Genomic DNA, 15,386 nt, shown 5'->3' with positions numbered 1-15,386 from the left:
TGAAACTTTTCTTGTCCTTTTAAATATGATATGTACTTAGAAATGACACATTCAATAATTTACTATGTTTTTACATGTTGTCAAAGCAATTTGACAAGCAGGACTCAATAACTAACTGCAACACAATACCCGTGCTTTAAACTTTTTATAGTTCAATATACAGTATACTAAGGTTTTTTAAGTCTCTTTTGACTGTTAGTAAAAAGTAGGAAAAGCTGGCTAATAAGATAAACAAGTTTTGATTGTTAAATATAAACAAAGAAAAAGTACCTCAAAAAAAAAACCCAATAACAATGACAAGTTGTGTAAGAAAATAAGTGTCTGCACTATAAATTCAGAAGCAATTAGTAGAATCAAATTAAGAAAATCCATTTTAAATCCATTTTACCATGTTCGTTCTGCTGAAACAATCCTGTTATCCCTTAGCACCATTCACACTTCTTTATATTTTTTAATTACTGCTTAAAGGTCTTCGAAGAAAGCATATGAAGGACAGTGCATCCATTTGCTTGCTTCCCTGAATTGCTTTCAGGGCATCTATTTAAAACAATGACTCGCTAGTTTTGCCCATGTCTCCATTTGCTTTTTCTAATAGTCAGTCTATATACCAATGGCAAGATTTTTTTTTGGACAAGCCAAATTGAACTGTTAAGACCGCCACTTGACATTCAATAAAGGTCATCAACATTGGGAGAGCAAAGATAACAAGGCAAAGCTCTGGTAAGTCACAACAGCAACTTGGTTGTCACGTTAACAGCTTGTAAATTTCAGCCCGCAGTCTTTTCGTTTGTAAATTACTGTTATACAGGATTGTTATAAATAGACCATGAAAACTTCTGTGGCAATAACTTTTGAATGGATAATCACAACTTCAATCCACACCCACCGAAAAGCTGCTTTATATGTGGGGGGTGAGTTGTGATTTGATACAACAATTTTAAATCTAGAACAGTCGTATACCTAAAGGCATCTTTTCTTCATTTTTCAAGACTTCATACTTGACGGATTGATTATCAAAAATGACCTTAAATAGAATAATGGACCTTAGCTACAATGCCCGAAAAGTTTCTTTTCTCTGTATTCCACTGTAAATTTTTTGAGAGTTAATACAGAATACAAATGGCTTCCTTCTATATTTTAATAATACAGTATCCATCAATAGTATAAATCTATGACATTCATGCATTATCATCTCTGAATTATTTTATGGTCCCCACAAAAAGAAAACTTTCTAGATAAGGTGAGGGAGTGTTTATCACAATTTAACGGATTTATCTAATGTTCTGCTTTAATATTTCAGTTCATTAACTTTATAGAACTTTCAGAAGCAAACAACAAAAGTGAAATGGCTTGCACATGCTATATTACCTGCCATACCCTTTTCCTGGTGTGCATTTTACAACAACTACAGAACAGTAACGGTTCTTAATAAATAAAAAAATACAGATCATATTTATGTATTATTAAGCAGATGTATTCAGTAGTTTCCTTTGATTTATAAGTCTGTCCTAGAGACTAATTGTATTAAGTACTACAGTCTGAAAAGTGATTATATATTTAAAAATTTACCAGTACTATTCCTCTATGAATGCCTTATTTTCAATAATTCATCTCACTTGAATATGTTACCTTATTACATCTACTCTCTATATATAAAATCCTAAGCCTAAAAGTGCAACAATTTTATGTCACACTTTAAATCAGGCTTATTTTAAAACCTACATATATATGTTTGGTATCATTCTCTTCAGAATTTATCAAACTTTAATGTGATGTTGTTAGATTTTCCGATTCTTATTCCGTTTTTAAATTATTATAAACTAAAATATCAAGAACTCACGTCCCGCGAGAAGAGACTTTGTGCCAAGAGATTTAAGCACGCCCAGGGCCAGAAATAAAAGAAAAAGAGTAGGACAGCTGCTGTACAGGCTTTTAAATGTTTGAAGCGCCGTGCAAGATGCAGATCACAAGGCATGGCAGCAGCAGCAAGCCAGCAGCTAATCGAGCAAAGAGGAGGTTTAAAAAAAATCCTGTATTTGTTTCCCATTGTATCATTTAAAATGGGGTTTCAGAGGTGCGGCCGCGTCTCCTTGGGGTTCATTCAGGCCCCCTCTTCACAACACGAGCAACAAAGACGCAAAGAGGCTGGCGCGCAAAGCGAGCAGGGGGCAAGCCCCCTAGAATCTATATAAGTGTATAGAGGATTAGTGTTTTACATTAAGAACTACATGTTACCTTGCTATTGGCCCCACTGCCAAAGAAACTTGTTCTTTGTTTTTTTTAAATATACTTATTTCTGTTAGTTCAATTTAAAAATTAAACCAAAACAAATGAAGCATTCTTTGTCTAAATTTAAAATATAGTAAAAGTGAGCATTATGTTCTTTTTATGGCAAAATGCCACCTTCAAAAATGTGGCAAGATTACCATTAGCTCTTAAAATTCTAATCCATTTTTTCACTCTTGGGCGATGTGTTTGCACAGTGGTTGGCACATGTACCTTCACATTCTGGCTTAGTTATTGTCTGAGCAGAATTTACGCAACCTTCCCACATGCAGCAGTATAACCCATGGATGGATGGATGTTTTACACTTTCCAACTGTTTTATTTTATTAGCCATAGCTGGATTAACAGTCACAGATTACTGCCCCATCTACAGTTGGTTTCTGCCTTGTGTCAAATGACGGTGAGAAGTTCAGCAGGACCCTATGACCATGAACTAGATAAATGGGATAGAAAAGGACAGATGAGTGTTGATTGTATTCAGTAGGGCTGGAAACAGACAACTGGATGAAAATAGATGGCCTAGTTCTTATAAAGATATAAGACCACTGAAATACAAAAAGTATACCCTCTTCTACCTACTTAATTATCATTTGATGCATTTGACCTATCAAGTCTACACATATAATCGTTATTGTACAGGCTTGATTTTGCTCAGATGCCTGTTATTTCTTCAAAAGATCTTCAGCAATCGAAGTCAGTCAGCTTTGAACATAATGTTACATTAGGAGGAAGAAACAAATGAGCCCAGAACCACTTTCCCTATCCATTTGTTTACAAGTAAGTATTAAACTCAAACCTAGTTAAGCTATCTCTCATAACAAATAAAAAAATGCAAAAAATGTTCACTTAGAAACTCTGACAATTTTGCTTGGAAAGGGAAGGCTGTACTCTGCAAATATGGTCTAAATTCAAAGTCTATCAGATTGGCATAATCACAAATAAAAGTGCCAACAGTCATTGCTTTCTTCTGTATTTGTATTTACCCAATCACAATAATTCTGCTATGTAAGAAGAAATAAACCAATACATTACTTGAATTGCATAATGTCATTAATACCAACATGAAAAAATATAAACTACTTTGCCCAAAAAACAGTTGCAAGTTGTCAAGCTTAACAGTCAACATCTAAAGAGCATGAACTTTTAAAATTGGCTGAAATCAGTCTCTCTTCTCAAAATCAATCTGCTTTGTTGCTTTGGTCCTGATGGTGATTAGATAATGAACCACTTAGGACACTGAAATTAGCTGCTGTGTAAATTGTGTTGCTGATTCCAGGGTATGGGTTTTAAGGCCATCCAAAGAGCAGATGAAGGTGCATTTGGTTGTCACATATGAATGACAACTATTCACACAAACATAACAAAATGGTGCTGGCCCTTATTAGAAACGCATGCTATTATCGCGTATTTAAAGTGCAGTCAGGGCCATAATTCTAAACTGCCAACCAGAGACATAAGGGTAAAATGACCAGATATCACTTAAGTATGCACTCTGACTCATGCCCTTTCAAAAATGATGCGGCAAGATAATGCAGCCTACCTTTAGCGTTAATTTAGCATAGGTACAACATTGCTATATTTAAAAACAGAGTGCTTTTTGACAGCTGAAGGTTAGAAAATGGTCAAACTAATTTGCGGATGTCTTGTGTGTCCTGTATCAATCACAAGCTGTTTAATGTATAATTGACAAATGTAGATAATGTTTACATACATTACCATGGTATAAAGAAGTTTCTCTTGAAACACAGAAAGCTTCCAATAAATGGACACGTAACAACAACTTTAAACAAAAAAAAAAAACAACTTCTGCACTGAAAATGTCAATAAATGGAGCAGAAAACAACCACACCCTGCTTTATAGAGGGAAACATGCCATTAGGTTGATGATGCACAAAATGTTTGTATCAATATATGTATATAGTACTTTGTTGATTAATTCTTCAGACTTAAAGTACAAGTCAAATACGAACACTATGCTCGCTTCCATGTTTCAACAGTAAAATTGCTATTTTAAAAGACTCACTCAAGGACAATTGTGAGTGCAGGGTGAGGAAAGAAATGCACTAACTCATACATCACTGTCCTAGACTTCAGCCAAAAGGACACTATACTTTAAGAAATAATATTAGGATGAAAAATAGTATTATTGTTTTAACTGACAGCAGCAGCATTCTGCTGCACAGGCTTAAAGATTTTGCTGCCCTGTCGAGCACACTTTTTGACTGGTTTACTTTATATTTACAAAATTCGCTTAAAGCACATTAAGCTGTCCTCAGAAGCCTCCTGTTAGATATGATGTTTCTAAGGATTCAGTGCTAGGGGAGAGTTATTTTGTTTATATTTCTTTAAATTGGAACGTCATAAATGGCTTAGGTCGTTTGTACAGTTCAGAACGTATCACTGTCTATACTCCATATTGTACACTAATTTCAAAATGTTGGCCTGTGGAGAATAAATAAACCTACTGCAGTTGTCAGAGGCTACAGGGTCCTGAAGTTCTGGAATACTTAATCTACAATATTTAGCTAGGTCTCATTAGTCCGCATTTAAGTCAAGACTGAATAAATGTTACATTAGCAAAGCGTACTCTTTTCAGAGTAGCTGCTATTGTTCATACTGCTTTTAATTAATTGGACTAATCATTTTTCATGTTTTATATTTCTTGAAGTCATGCAGTGGCACCTAGTATCCCTACCATTTTGATCCAGTTATCAAAATGAAAAGTGACCAAGCAGTCTTGATTTCTGTTAAAGTGGATATTCCTCAGGAACAGTTGTGTTACATAATTGTACTCGGAAAGTACCTCGTAGCAATATATGCAACATGATTTAGAGGTTCTGGTGCCTAAATACTCCAAGATCACACCTCTCCTTCCTTCAAGCATATTAAAAATTCCATTGAGTTAGAATACAATTTCAAAGTTAAGCTCCCTACGTGAGCCTCTACTGGCTACACTATTTTTGCACACCAGTGACTCTAACTGTATAAGAAACACAATCATGACACAACTTCTTCATGTAAAATGGAAATAATAATAATAATAGTAATGTGACAGCGTGGCAACATATAGACAGCTCATAACTGTTTTATTCTGAATAGGGTAAGTTTTAAAACTTTACTCATTTGAATGGGTACAGCCTCATTCACATATTCTGAATAAAGTATTTACTATGTATACTTATTCACCATGTGTTTTAACTAAAATGTAAATGTTTTGCAGTTAACAAGGTCAATTTGCAATGTAACCAACATGTGAAAATGTTCCAAAGCAGTGTATGGTTGTGTGCAAGTGGATTTCTGTTTAATGTATCTTTCTGCTTATTTTTCACTCCAGAGACCTTAAAGACTGTTGGGCAAATGTTTTGCCTTAGCCACTATGTCCATATGTGTAGTTCAAGTAAGTATAAATACCTTAAGTTTATGCCTCCTTTGTGGTTCAGTTATCACACTGCTTTGTTGCTTGCTGTCCTTTTGAATTCTGATTTTACCTCTAACTGCCTGCCAAAAGTCCCATGAGTCTTCATATACCATAAGTAGATCCAAGTAATTTATGTGCATTAATTTCATCTTTGCTTCCCAAGTCCCCTTTCACAGTGTACGTCCAAGACTTGCAGAAAAGCATCCATTCTAATTATCATGGATAGTTCTGTTACAGATTTCTTTGCTGCAGGAGGCACAAATCTGCCAAACCTTTGGCGTCTGATCCTGCCTGCCTCACAGTGGGAGATCTTACAGTCACTTTGTTCCTAGGCATTTCTACAGAAACATTCCATGAGGTGTGTTGTGGAGGAAAGATGCCCCAGTAGTGACTAAATTGTCTTCAACCGTAACAAGACAGTGCTTTTATATTGTTTTGCAAGTACTGATACTGTCAGCACTCCTGTTTCAAAGCATTGTTCTTGAAGTGTCAGAGTTTCCAGGTGGCAGCTATTCATGTAAAAAGATCACCACTGTAACTACAATTTTTGGTCTAAATTGCTAAAAGTTTTACTTAAAAATGCTTGAAAATACAGCATTAAAATTATCCACAGATAGTGTTTCCTTCTTTCTCAAAATGTTTTTAAGAGTATAAATTAAAAAGTAGATGGGGTATCCCTCTTAAGGTATTCACTTCAAATTGTGGTGTTTGTTGATTACTCTTTAATTATCACATGGAAGGGAGGCATTTTCCAAAGATAATAAAAGAGAGAAGCCTAAGCAGAAATTAACCAAATATTACAATATAAAGGATTGTGATTTTATGCAAATATATCAATTTTTACAGAAAGTTATAACATCTGGCTGTCATTAATTGTGCAATCAAAAAGCCCCATGACTCTTTTCATTCTATTTGTCTGTTGAGTAAGTATGCCTTTATTCGTCCTCAGTTCATCAGCTACACGCAAGTTCTCCTCAGTAGGATTGGCTCTCATTTTGACCACCTGTGCCCAGAAGGAGGCGTGGAATTTTACTACATGCAATCATATATTCAGTGTGCCGAAAGAAACTGTCAGCCTTGTCCCTTGTACACACCCAGATATAATTGGTTGAGCACCAGTTTAAATTAAAAAAAGAAAGATGCTGCAAGTCCATTGTTGGGTCAGCAGCGGGACTGAAGGTTTGAGGCACCGGGCAGATTCAGTAACTTATACCTGTGGGTACTGGACTAATGATACTAATGCTTTGACATCTGTACACAACCAAAAAAGTCCAGACTACGAGAGCACAGAGAACTTTTTCCAGGAAAAAAAACAGCAGCCTTTAACATTTCTAACAAAATATTACTATGCCAATTACCTTAAAAGACTGTATATACTGTATATATATATATATATATATATATATATATATATATATATATATATATATATATCATCCATCCATCCATTGTCCAACCCGCTGAATCCGAACACAGGGTCACGGGGGTCTGCTGGAGCCAATCCCAGCCAACACAGGGCACAAGGCAGGGAACCAATCCCGGGCAGGGTGCCAACCCACCGCAGGACACACACAAACACACCCACACACCAAGCACACACTAAGGCCAATGTAGAATCGCCAATCCACCTAACCTGCATATCTTTGGACTGTGGGAGGAAACCCACGCAGACACGGGGAGAACATGCAAACTCCACGCAGGGCGGACCCGGGAAGTGAACCCGGGTCCCCAGATCTCCCAACTGCGAGGCAGCAGCGCTACCCACTGCGCCACCGTGCCGCCCTATATATATATATATATATATATATATATATATATATATATATACACAGTGAATCAGGAAAGTATTCACAGCGCATCACTTTTTCCACATTTTATTATGTTACAGCCTTATTCCAAAATGGATTAAATTCTTTTTTTTCCTCAGAATTCTACACACAACACCCCATAATGACAATGTGAAAAAAGTTTGAGGTTTTTGCAAATTTATTAAAAATAAAAAAATTGAGAAAGCACATGTGCATAAGTATTCACAGCCTTTGCCGTGAAGCTCGAAATTGAGCTCAGGTGCATCCTGTTTCCCCTGATCATCCTTGAGATGTTTCTGCAGCTTCATTGGAGTCCACCTGTGGTAAATTCAGTTGTCTGGACATGATTTGGAAAGGCACACACCTGTCTATATAAGGTCCCACAGTTTACAGTTCATGTCAGAGCACAAACCAACACGAAGTCAAAGGAATTGTCTGTAGACCTCCAAGACAGGATTGTCTCAAGGCACAAATCTGGGGAAGGTTACAGAAAAACTTCTGCTGCTTTGAAGGTCCCAATGAGCACAATGGCCACCATCATCCATAAGTGGAAGAAGTTCGAAACCACCAGGAATCTTCCTAGAACTGGCCGGCCATCTAAACTGAGTGATCGGGGGACAAGGGCCTTAGTCAGGGAGGTGACCAAGAACCCGATGGTCACTGTGTCAGAGCTCTAGAGGTCTTATGTGGAGAGAGGAGAACCTTTCAGAAGGACAACCATCTCTGCAGCAATCCACCAATCAGCCCTGTATGGTAGAGTGGCCAGACGGAAGCCACTCCTTAGTAAAAGGCACATGGCAGCCCGCCTGGAGTTTGCCAAAAGGCACCTGAAGGACTCTCAGACCATGAGAAAGAAAATTCTCTGGTCTGATAAGACAAAAATTGAACTCTTTGGTGTGAATGCCAGGCGTCACGTTTGGAGGAAACCTGGCACCATCCCTACAGTGAAGCATTGTGGTGGCAACATCATACTGTGGGGATGTTTTTCAGCGGCAGGAACTGGGAGACAAGTCAGAATAATGGGAAAGATGACTGCAGCAATGTGCAGAGACATCCTGGATGAAAACCTGCTCCAGAGCGCTCTTGACCTCAGACTGGGGCGACGGTTCATCTTTCAGCAGGACAACGACCCTAAGCACACAGCCAAGATATCAAAGGAGTGGCTTCAGGACAACTCTGTGAATGTCCTTGAGTGGCCCAGCCAGAGCCCGGACTTGAATCCGATTGAACATCTCTGGAGAGATCTTAAAATGGCTGTGCACCGACGCTTCCCATCCAACCTGATAGAGCCTGAGAGGTGCTGCAAAGAGGAATGGGAGAAACTGGCCAAGGATAGGTGTGCCAAGCTTGTGGCATCATATTCAACAAGACTTGAGGCTGGAATTGCTGCCAAATGTGCATCGACAAAGTATTGAGCAAAGGCTGTGAATATTTATGGACATGGGATTTCTCAGTTTTTTTATTTTTAAGAAATTTGCAAAAATCTCAAGTAAACTTTTTTCACGTTGTCATTATGGGATGTTGTGTGTAGAATTCTGAGGAAAAAAATGAATTTAATCCATTTTGGAATAAGGCTGTAACATAACAATGTGGAAAAAGTGATGTGCTGTGAATACTTTCTGGATGCACTGTATATATATATATATATATATATATATATATATATATACATTGTGTGGGTACAAAAACAGATACTAGTCAAATTACAACAGAATATTTCAAATTTACTTTATACTTAAAAAGTGAAGGTTCACTTTATAAGCCCAGGAGACTAAACAGAAATACATCTGAGGAAGAATATAACACAATAATTTTGAAGCCAACAGAGAAACACTGAAAAATATAAAAAGAAATAAACATAATTATATACTTTTTCCCAGATTTTATTGACCTACATCAGGTACAATGACACATGCGTACATTTGTATAGAGCATTCTTTTCGATGAAAATAATGAAGATGATAGCTTAATGAAATGCTTTACAGAGATGATGACATAATATTCTTAAACCCACTTAATGCAATCCAGGGCCATGAGGTGTCTGGACCTATCCCAGCAACATTAGAGAAAGGTCACAGGAATTGATGACAAATTCAGAAAACAAGACAATTCAAATATGTTGAGTATGACACGCCAATACAAACTCTGGGCAATTAAGAATAATCAATTGGTTTCTTTATCGCAGCTTCTAATTTAGATGCTCACACTAATATTTAATTATCGCCCGTTATTTTTTTCTCTGTTTTGCTTGTAAGTGAAATGTAATCATGTATCTTTATAAACGTTTGACTTACATAACCATAGAGTGCTAAAATTAAATTTATTTTTTCAATTTGACATTATAACCATTGGCACTTAAGTTTAGTTTCAAGAAGAAACTAGTCAAGTGTCAAACACTATCCTGTCCCTGTACACATAGAAACATGGTATACAGATTAACAGAGTAATGGATTTTATGGCTGTTTTGTCTGAATATCTTAATTTTCATAAATAACAGCTCAGCTGAACTGCAGGTTGCTGTTCAGATGACATTTTTCCCCATTTTCGTTCTGAGGTAGGCAGTGTATTTGTCTGGGTGGTGCCCTTTTAAATGGCTAATTAAATTAACTGTATTATAATTTTTCCCCTTACTACTGCAACACAAGACATTTGCAGAACAAAATGCTATTACATACTGCTACTGTATTTTGTGGTTAAATGGCACCCAGAGTGCAAAATGACCAATCGACCAACATTAAATAGAAATCTATAATCGGTCAACGGTCTTTATTATCCTTATTCTTTTATTCCATTTTCAATACCAAAAAATGTATCCAACTCTTTGTGCGTCTTTGATAGTGAAATAACTTCTGTCTTTAAAAATGGTTGGATAAAGTACATTATATGTTTAGGAATTGCTGCAGAACAAAACTTTAGAAACTTTTATTTCTTCTGTAAAAAATTAACACCTTGTCACACAAATATAGCACCACCTGAGAAATTATTTTAGAAGTCAACACATTCTGAACTGGTACCTTATGTAGAAGTTGTAGGTGATAGAATTTTGGTGATAGAGTTCCTCATGTTTGCCAGTAAAGCAACAAGTTGGCATATTATATTAATAGACCAACAACCATTAAAACAGGGCTACTAGGTGCACAGCTTTAGACTACAACACAAAAAAGCAGGAAAAGAGGACAAACTGCAAGCTCCAGCATAAGGCTAAATGGTTTGTAAACTTAGATTAACTTTTTTTCTTTAAACATTTTTCTAATGGCAATCCTAAGTGTCACTGAAAATCATAACTGAGATCGTACTGATGAGGCACTGAGGACTAGTTGCTTAATCACATGATAGGCAAATAGATAGATTTAAGTATACTTGAGAATCACTTGTTTTAATGCCATGTCAAAACCTTCTGAATAAAGTATAATCCAAAATAATGTACAACTATTTGATGCCTTACACAGGGAAGACTAAAATGTTTAACAAAATAAAATGCACTAACAACTGTCATAGTTACAATGTACTTTAAAATTTTCCATTCATTTAGACTGTCCTATTTTCATTGCTGAAGCAATACTCATTAGACTTTGCAATGCAATTAACAATTTCACTATACTTGTGATGTGACAATAATACTACTGGCTACTAGTACTACTGAACATATATAATGTCGGTCAGTCATTCAGTCATTTTCCATCTCGCTATATCCTAACACATGGTCATGGGGGGTCTTCTGGAGCCAATCCCAGCCAACACAGGGCGCAAGGCAGGAACAAACCCCGGGCAGGGCGCCAGCCCACCACAGGACACACACACCCACACCAAGCACGCACTAGGGACAATTTACGATCACCAATGAACCTAACCTGCATGTCTTTGGACTGTTGGAGGAAACCAGAGGAAACCCACACAGACACGTTGAGAACATGCAAACTCCACACAGGAAGGACCCGGGAAGCAAACCCAGGTCTCCTTACTGCGAGGCAGCAGCGCTACCACTGCACCACCGTCCCGCCCCACATACAAGGTACATTATGAAAATACCGTAGATACTCACGTATTAGTCGATCTCGCAGATAAGTTGAGTGTATTGTTTAAGCCGAAAATTACGAAATTTGTTATGACCCACGTATAAGTCGAGGGTAAAACTTGACAGCTATCAGAGATAGAGGGCGACAATCAGCTGTTAATGGCGACAAAACTCACTGTCACGTCACAGGCATTCCCTCTGTGCTTGGAGAAATGCTAGACTCGTTGACTCGGCAACTAATCCTTGCGCGTGTGTGAGTTGCGAAATGTAAACAAAGTCAAGATGGCGTCAATATGTCACAAAAGAAAACACTCGGCAGACGATGTTTTGCACATTATCGCTGAGTCGGACTCTGATTTTTCAGAATTGAATTTTATTGATAGTGATCAGGAATCGAGTAAGAGAGTGAGAAGCCGGCATCAGCTGGTGTGCGATCAGCTGATGCCGCGCCAGCTGAATGCATTCGCGCAGCCGATGCAGCTATGGAAACGTTCGCGTGGGAGGAATACCCAGACATTGATCCGTGGGAGCCGAACTGGCTACGGGACTTCACAAGACAGCATGGCTTGCAGTTGGACATGACAGATCACCCGCTGCTGGACTACTTCAGGCTGCTCTCTCCTGATGCTGCTTTTCAGCTACTGTCAGACAAGACAAACAGGTAGGCAGAGAAATTTTTTGAATCATGGGGTGCACTTGCATCGCATTGATAGCAAAATATAAACAAAGGCAAGATGGCGTCAATATGTCACAAAGGAGCGAAGAGAGTGCAGAAAAGAAAACACTCGGCAGACGATGTTTTGCACATTATCGCTGAGTCAGACTCTGATTTTTCAGAATCAGATTTTGTTGACAGTGATCAGGACTCGAGCAAGAGAGTGAGAAGCCGGCATCAGCTGATTAGACACCAGCCGATGCCACGCCAGCTGAACGCATTCGCGCAGCCGATGCAGCTACGGCAAGGTTCACGTGGGAGGAATACCCAGACATTGATCCGTGGGAGCCGAACTGGCTACCGGACTTCACAAGACAGCATGGTTTGCTGTTGGACACGACAGATCACCCGCTGCTGGACTACTTCAGGCTGCTCTCTCCTGATGCTGCTTTTCAGCTACTGTCAGACGAGACAAACAGGTAGGCAGAGAAATTTTTTGAATCGCGGGCTGCGCTTGCATCGCATTGATAGCGTGCGTTGCCTTGGTTCTTTTGATTCCAAATCTGGTTGCATGTGGCAGCTAATGGTATGTTTGTTATCCAAAACCTGCAAAAACTAATGCTAAAATTCAAGTATTTCACAGTTTAAAGAATTATTTAATGAAATTAGAAAAAAACTAGCTAATTAGCAATAGTATTGCTGGCTTGTAATTATTTCAAAGACCATGGGAAACGGCAGATGACCGGTGACTTAACACCGTGAAGCGTTGAGTGTACAATGTCATTACCCAAATTCTATGGACAATTGTGTTGCCCCGCGGATAAGTCGATTCTGCTTTTTTGAATGAATTTTAAGGCATAAATTTTTCGACTTATACGCGAGAATCATCGGTAGGTGGATTCTAAACTGCCATCAACAGTACCATGCAAAAATGATTGCTAGCATGCTGTATCTGGATAACATTACTAAAACATTATTATAGGTATAGCATGAAAACTGAGCATGGTAAAACCAACAATTTACAGTATCTTTGAAAATAAAGAGACCACTCATACAACCAGGTCAATTAAGGAAAACTACAATGGATAATAAACAAGTGAATATGGAGAGCTGTGAAGAAATAATTGTAAAACAACTTACAGTGAAATCATCAACATAATCCACAATTACTTCCCTTTCCAAAAAGCCTTTGTGCACTGTTCTCCTTATTTTTTATTGTTATAGTGACTGCAGAGTCCTAAAAGTGCGTAATAAAATCAAGCAATGACTCCAGAAATAGCCGGAAACATCTTATCACTTTTTTACTGCATAAGAAAGTGCCTGCAGACAACATTGGCCATTGTTTCATGAAGAAGAAAGATATAGTGCCACATACTTATCAATTACCTATCTTTAGTTTTCACACGTAACTACCATTGTAACATACAGTACATGCATGTGACAACATTGTAGTTTTTAGCCAAAATGCTATGAACAGAGATGAGCTCATTGTTCTAGAGGGGCTAAAAACATCACAGATATTTATTGTTCTAGAGGAGCTAAAAACATCACAGATATTTACAGTGTCATCTTTGCAGTTACATGGACAGGCAAAGAAACACCTTAATTAACTAACCCCTCTTCTGTGGTTTCATTGGAGAAAAAAAATTACACAAGGCAAAAACAGTCTCCTGGTTCAGTTCACAGAATCGGCACACTACGTGATGCTGGTTTTGGCATTTAACATGCCCATTTTATAGTGTAAAATGTCAATTACTATAATTTTTAAGATACTTTGGCTAAAAGTGTTACCGAAATAGCAAATTTTTTTGCCTTGAGTTTTCAGTTTCTCTGGAATTTCTATAAAATCTTAGAGAAACACTGCCTATACTAACACAATAGCTAACATTACAACTATTGCTAAAGCTAAGGACACTACACTTTTACAGTAAAATGTCAATAGACTAAGCTGGAGTTGAAATATCACAAAGTACTCCAAGACCGTTTTATATAAACTACATACCTCACCTCAGCTCACAACAACAAACACATATGTAGATGTATGTATTAGAATACATAGGTAATGGTCATTTTGTCTTTGACAATTTTTCAGAGGCAGGACTGCTCTTTTCGATCTCCATGCTTCCATTAGGTCAGATTATCTCAAGGCATAAAGTGAGCTACTACGGCTATGCTGATGACACACAGCTGTATTTATCAATAGCACCTGATGATCCCGACTCTCTTGGTTCACTGACCCAGTGTCTTACTTGTGTTTCTGAGTGGATGAGTAGTAATTTTCTCAAACTAAAAAAGGAGAAAACAGAAATCTTAGTGATTGGCAAAAACGGATATAATGAGGGCCCTGTGACCCTGTGGTTGGGATATAGCGGGTTGGATAATGGATGGATGGATGGAAATAATGAGGTTATTAGAAATAAACTTGATCCATTAGGCTTAAAAGTCAATACAGAGGTAAAGAATGAAAGGGTAATTATTGACTCGGACCTAAATTATAAATCACATATTAAACAGATCACTAGAACAGCATTTTTTCACTTAAGAAATATAGCAAAAATTACATCCCTTATAACTTTGCAAGATGCTGAAAAATTTCTTCACGCTTTTGTTTTTAGTCGACTAGATTACTGTAACACACTCCTTTCAGGACTACATAAAAAAAGACATCAATCGATTGCAACTAGTGCAGAATGCAGCTGCCAGAATCTTAACTAGGAAAAGAAAATCTGAGCACATCTCTCAGTTTTGATGTCACTACACTGGTTACCTGTGCCATTTAGAATTGACTTCAAAATATTGCTTATGGTTTACAAAGCCTTAAATAATCTCACTCCATCCTATATTTCTTAATGTCTCACGCCTTACATTCCAAATCGTAACTTTAGATCTTGAAATGAGTGTCTGCTTATAATTCCAAGAGCTACACTTAAAAGAAGTGGTGAGGCGGCCTTCTGCTGTTATGCACCTAAAATCTGGAATAGCTGACCGATAGAAATTCGCCAGGCTAATACGGCGGTGCATTTTTAAAAACTGCTAAAAACCCGTTACTTTAAATTTTTTTCTTTTAGCTTCATTTTAGTTTAACCCTGATATTCTGTATATGCATTTATCATTTTTATCATGGCTCTGCAATCCGTACTAACCCCTACTTTCCCTGCTGTTGTTTTTCCGGTTTTTAGTGGTGGCGATCTGCACCACCACCTG

General features: G+C 37.6%; 1 protein-coding gene across 2 annotated transcripts in view; it reads right to left on the bottom strand.

Moving 5' to 3' along the window:
* Positions 1–15,386, bottom strand: part of ola1 (Obg-like ATPase 1) — a 296,977-nt gene that overhangs the window by 71,652 nt on the left and 209,939 nt on the right. The window lies entirely within an intron of this gene.

The sequence above is a fragment of the Erpetoichthys calabaricus genome, chromosome 8, assembly GCF_900747795.2.
Source record: "Erpetoichthys calabaricus chromosome 8, fErpCal1.3, whole genome shotgun sequence".
Classification (NCBI taxonomy): Eukaryota; Metazoa; Chordata; class Cladistia; order Polypteriformes; family Polypteridae; genus Erpetoichthys; species Erpetoichthys calabaricus.
Note: the sequence above shows the minus strand (reverse complement) of the source record. Positions and strands in the feature narration are given on the sequence as shown.